Genomic DNA, 6,000 nt, shown 5'->3' on the forward strand with positions numbered 1-6,000 from the left:
TTTTTCAAGCGTTTCCCCTGGGTTTGTTTTCACTTGACCGTTCCAACTTCAGACCTGGATATATGCGTCGATTCCTGTGCATATGATCAGCACTAAGTTTCCAGTGCAGCGTCGTCAGAAGTGTTTGAGAGAGAAAAAAAAATCCATCTATGACAACCGACAAAATAGAAATCAAACCTCTGAGAAATGTATTTCGAGGTAAATTTGGAAGGAACCTTTCAACGAGACAAACTGATATCTTCTTATTTCAGCGTCGCTCCTCGCTGACACCTCGTGGTTCAAAAATAACGCTACGACACCGAAGGCGGTTCGTGATAGATGGACCTCAAAACGAACAATGGCAACATATCTCAGTTTCCTTATACACGGGAGACAAACTGTGGACAAAGATAAAGAGAATTGAAACGTACGTAAAAATTGCTATCTCGGTTCTGTGGTGTGAGAACTATTTAAATCACAAATCCATATAAAAATAAATCACGAGTTAGACTGGAACAAAAACTATTCTTGGTTGCCAATTCTTTTTTTCATTCCAAAACCATATCTATGTGTAGAAAGGGGGGGGGGGGGGGGCTTATATATCCCAATGTGAACCAACGTAGTCGAGATGGCGGCGGCGGCGGTGCAGTAAATAATAGATAAAAAACAACTTCCGCACCTTACAGAAAGAATACGCATCACACTGAACCCCTATACCCACAGCTAAACCAATAAAATAAAAAGAAGGACGAGTCAACACTCATTAGTCATCTAAGAAAATAGAATTATCCGGGTGTCCTGACCTTGTCGCTTGAATTCCACATTTGTAAATGTTTAGGGCAGAAAAAAAGAGAGGGGGATGTTTTTCTAGGAGTTTCACACGCTTAAAATCCCCCCAGAAAATACCTCTGTGTGGCAGCCAAGCTGCTGGTTCTGCCAAAACAATAATAAAGAAGCCTGTCGGCGCGTGCTGACAGAGCTAGACACCACGAGCTTCAATATTCGGCTATCGAGCGGCCGGCGGCTGCATCGAGTGATTTCAACAACAGTTTCCTCTACTTCGTAAATATTGCACATAAAAACATCTTGGCTGCCACATGACCTGTTCAAACATAATTGGGGACCAAGATGTAACTTTGGTTTGATGACGGAATGGAATAAACCAGTGGGTTGTGATGCGTGCCTATGAAGAAGGCACGGCCTTCGAGGAAGTGTCGGAAGTGTTTGACGGCCAAGTACGCTGTGAGCATCTTTCTTCTGAAGGCACCGTCCTTCCTCTCGGCGTCTTGCGGTTTACGTAAATGTATATATATATATATATATATATATATATATATATATATATATATATATATATATATATATATATATATATATATATATATATATATATATATATAACGGGCATGGTGGCGGGAGGCCGAAGGCGTGGGTATAAAACTGAGAAGAAAAAAACCCTTAGTGAAAAACAGCAACAACGGACAATTTTATCTTCGACGTTTCGGCCGGAATCCGGCCGAAACGTCGAAGATTAAATCGTCCGTTGTTGCTGTTTTTCACTAAAGGTTTTTTTCTTCTCAGTTTTATATATATATACCATATATTACCGATCTTCTGCTGCAGCACACCGCCGACGACGACGTCCGAGGCATCGAGAATCAGATACGGTGGTGCATTTTGGGATGGGTGCACAAGAAGTGTGGCATCAGTGAGTTTTTTCTTAACGCTCCAGAATTCTATGGACACTTTTGGGGACACTGGCGACATTGATTTCTCGCCTTTGGAGGAGCAAAGCAGTGTCTCCAATGGCGGTATAATTTTGGCACAGTGGGGGAGGAAACGCCTGTAAAAGTTTACAAGCCCCGAATATCGCTAGAGGGCGCGTTTTGTTGTGGAATCTGGACAACCGGTGATGACTTTGATCTTGTCTGGTAGTTGTCGGATACCTTGACACTCTTTCTGATGGCCAAGAGGTGTCAGCTCTGGTACACCAAACTGGCGTTTGCTCAAGTTTATTATAATGCAATACTCGTGCAGCCTGTCGAATGTTTTGTTGCAATCGTTCTTTTGTTCCTGCGGGTATCCGCCCCTGACCAATTTTTACTATCACGACGATGAATTCGCGCTTTAGTCGCCGGCGTCCCATCTGCGCTCTTCGCGAACGTCCCGCTCCAATTGCGTCTTGGACGGGTTTTTGGCCCCTGCATTCGTTTTAATGAAGAACAAACAACAAAACAAGCATCAGACCAACAAACTTGATAATAAGGCTCACCTGCTAACAATGCCAAGCACCAACCGCTCACAGCGTACGTTTCCCGGTAAAGAATGCTGTTGCGCAAGCTTGCGACGTGGGAAGTGACGTCACTATCCTTTCACCAATAAAAAAATAACTCGCCTAGTAACTTCTTTCATTATTGTAGCACCTCTATGTGTAGGCCACGCATAGTTAGGACTACCGAGAAGTAGCCTGAATACAAGGAGCAGCAAAGGGAAAAGAAACGACAATACGACCAGTGGTGGCGTGCTGCGACATGCGGCGGCATTTGGTATAGAGCAGTGGCAAATCGTTGCATATGTTACCACAGCTTCGCTTGCCACCCACCCTCCCAGTGTAACTAAGAGCCTTAACCTTTTTAAGTACACGGGGCTTCGCCCTGCCTGCTTGAAGAGTTAACAGATTTGACAAAAGCACGGGTTATGGCTTGCAAAAAAAGAAAAAACGGAGGCTAAATCAATTACCGAAAAAGAGGTTTGAATATTTACACAAAAGGTCTAAAAATATGTGATAATACAAACTAATTGATAAGGCAGGTGATTTAACGGCAGACGACAGTACTAGCAAAATTTAAACCGGGGTGGCGGGCATGTATGGGAAGTGGAGACGTCCACATATCATACACGTAGTATTTACAAATATACAGGGTGTTTTTGTTTTAGCTGCACCAAATTAGCAGAAAAAGGGAACATGAGATAGAGTAATTGAAGCCCTGGGGCAGTGTTAATGGCCATGGCGGCCACTAGAAAAACGGTGAAGTTAGGTAATTAGTTAGCTAATTCGCTAAAATGTTTTAACTAACTTCTTAATTTTTTACTTGAGGCCACATAATGTATTTAGAGAATTGCAGCTTGACATCAATATAATCTAGCCCTGCCATCAAAGTGCCTTCAAAGTTTGGTTAAAAAAGTTGCAGTAGGGTGTTACGAGGTCAAGAAATGTCACTTTGGTACACAGCGTCAAACCGAAACTAAACGAGAAAGAGCGCCGGTAAAGTTATCGCTCCGCCCTTCTGGCCCCCGTGGATCGTCGTTATCGCAGGCAGCTTCGCCAAAGCAAGTGGAGCCGGCCGCGATAATAACAAATCAGATGTCCGAAAAGACGGAGCGAAAACTTTACCGGCGCTCTTCCTCGCTTAGTTTCGGTTGACGCCATGTACCAAAGTGAAATTTCTTGACCCCGTAGCACCTACTACAACTTTTTTAATCAAACTTTGATGGCAGGACTAGGCCATATTGGGTTCGAACTTCAATTCTCTAAATACATTATGTACTCTCAAGTGAAAAATTAAAAAGTTAGTTAAAACATTTTAGTTAATGAGCTAACTATAGTTACCCAATTCCACCTTTTTCTAGTGGCCGCCATGGCCATTAACACTTCCTTAGGGCTTAAATTACTCTATCTCACGTTCCCTTTTTTTGAAAATTTGGTGCAGCTAAAAAAAAACACCCTGTATAGTTTAGCATACATGGTGGTGCTGCTCACCGCGTCTAGTCGTTTGCCTGTTCCACGGGTGAGCACGCTATTGCTCGTCTATCCAGGCTGCTCTCATTCAGGAGACAGAGTAATAATGTGGTGTAGGCACCGATGTTGTGTTGGTGACAGGAGCCGTATTGTACAGCAGCGGTAACCGCTCATTCACACTGGAAGCGGATCCGCGTTCGCAAAGCGGTTGCGATTGCATTTGTATATAGATTCAGTACAATGTCCCGCGCACTTGATGACATCAAGTGTGCGTGCAATTGCACTGGATCTTTATACAACCACGTTTGCAAACGCTTTACGAACGCCGATCCACTTCCAGTGTGAATGAGCGGTTCTGGTGGTTGCATAGGTCTACGCATCGTGTCATGGCATTTCGGAACGTTTTTCGTTGTGTTTAGATTACCAGATTGGTATGTTCCAGAGCGTTTGTGCAGTCTAGAAGATATCACTTTCTTTTCTCCTAATGTCGAGGAGCTGTGTGCTGCATAGCTAGCCAGGTTAAAAGCCGCAGTAGGTGCGCAGGTTACTTGAAGAACTCACGCGGAAGACGAAATATGGTTCCTTACACTAAGTAAGCTGCAGTGCGCCTACGATTTCGCTCAAGCTCAAGAGGTATGATGAGCCAGATCGCACACCAGTGATCTGGGTCGTCACGACTCTTGAGGGAGGCCGTTAGTGATCGATGGAAACGCTCGACAAGGCAGTTGGCGCTGGGATGATATGATGTTGTACGAACCCGTAATGGGACCCAATGCCATCATAAATATGTGTAAAAACCTACTAATCTAGCGGAGAAACTGAATTGCCCCGCTAAAGTTTGCGCGGATCTAAATTGGTGTATCGAACACGTAGCGGGGATTAAATTGGTATTGGTTTAACGTGAGGTCATTTTTTCCGCTATTTCAACCAAAGAAACTAAATTTGTCCGCTAAATCTAGCGGAGAAACTGAATTTTTTAACTAAATTTAGCGGAGAATTTAATTGGTGTTGGGGTTACGGGATGTAAATTCTGTCGCTAAACTGAATGTTGCGATCAATCAAGCGGATAGATTCCGCAAGATTTCTGCTGGTAAAAATTGTCCGATCATTGTTAAATTCAGATCCTCTAAAAAAAGAAAAAGCAGAACATCCTCAGAAAAGCTCGAAAGCTAAATGATTCCACGTACAGTATACAAGACGATGTTTCAAAAACTGTATTGCACAATAGAAAAAAAATATATCCCGTGGGATTATGCAAAGGCACATCGTCAAAATGGCACGAAGGCAGTCCTAAAATATTCGGGCTAATTTTTAAGCATGCAAAGCATTCCCGGAGTCCTGCCACAAAACACACTGACGGGCATTGTCTCTGTTTTTGCCCGCGAGCCATATACTCGACTTCCATGTTTTTCGTGAATTGTAGAAGCTTAAAAAATAAAGTTTACCACTTTCATCAGCCGTTCGTGATGACGAAGCTGCATTTAGTGATTAGAAAGCCGAGTCTCGGTTATTCTGTTTTAAGCTTGACGGGGAGCCATTTCCCGGCGTTTTTGATTGTTAAATACATGAAAGATGCTTCCATTGTGGAGGCGCGTATTTTTATATAGTTGATCAAAGGTTTCCTGTACCGTAATTCCGGTAAATGCTCAATATCCCGAAACTGTGTCTTGTCAGAATATGTTGATTAAGAGAAAATGGTCAGCAATGAAGGATGTTTAGAGGCCACGGAATGAAATGTCGAACACCATTTAATCCCTCTCCTCCTTTTCCAGTACAATAGAGAGGATTGCCTGTGATCATAATATTATTGGCGGTGATTTTAATCTTTTAGCAATTGCATAGGATATTTAAAACTTTACGGGTGCCACTGGCGGTCAACTCTTTACCGAGTTTTTAAGCGTACTAAACGATTTTTCGATCGAACGGTTTGTTACTGAGCCGACACTCAATTAGGATACGGGCGGTGTTTGAGATATTTTGCTGTCTTACACTTCTGGGATTGTTAAATACGCATACAGTTCCAGCGTAAGTCACTGTAAATCTATTGTGTCTGAGGTCATCTTAAAATTTGAAAGCAAGAGCATATCAAGTTAAGCAATTATATATTTGATTACCGGGCAGGGTATGCAAAAATGAACTGTGCGCTCGAATCTTACCTTCCAATGTTTGAACCTTTTTCCGAGTGAGTGAGCGTCGATGACCTCTGTATAAAACTAAAGGTAAAGCATTTAACCTAAGGAAGGATGTGTCCTGTCGCGAATGCGTACACCAAAGCGAAGGAG

The 6,000-nt window shown here is 42.9% G+C and overlaps 1 pseudogene; it reads left to right on the top strand.

Annotated features, from left to right (window-relative positions):
* Positions 1-5,514, top strand: part of LOC121833127 — a 36,863-nt pseudogene extending 31,349 nt beyond the window's left edge.
* Positions 5,515-6,000: the final 486 nt, after the last annotated feature.

Source organism: Ixodes scapularis, unplaced genomic scaffold (assembly GCF_016920785.2).
Source record: "Ixodes scapularis isolate PalLabHiFi unplaced genomic scaffold, ASM1692078v2 PGA_scaffold7__128_contigs__length_106722199, whole genome shotgun sequence".
In the NCBI taxonomy this organism is placed as follows: Eukaryota; Metazoa; Arthropoda; class Arachnida; order Ixodida; family Ixodidae; genus Ixodes; species Ixodes scapularis.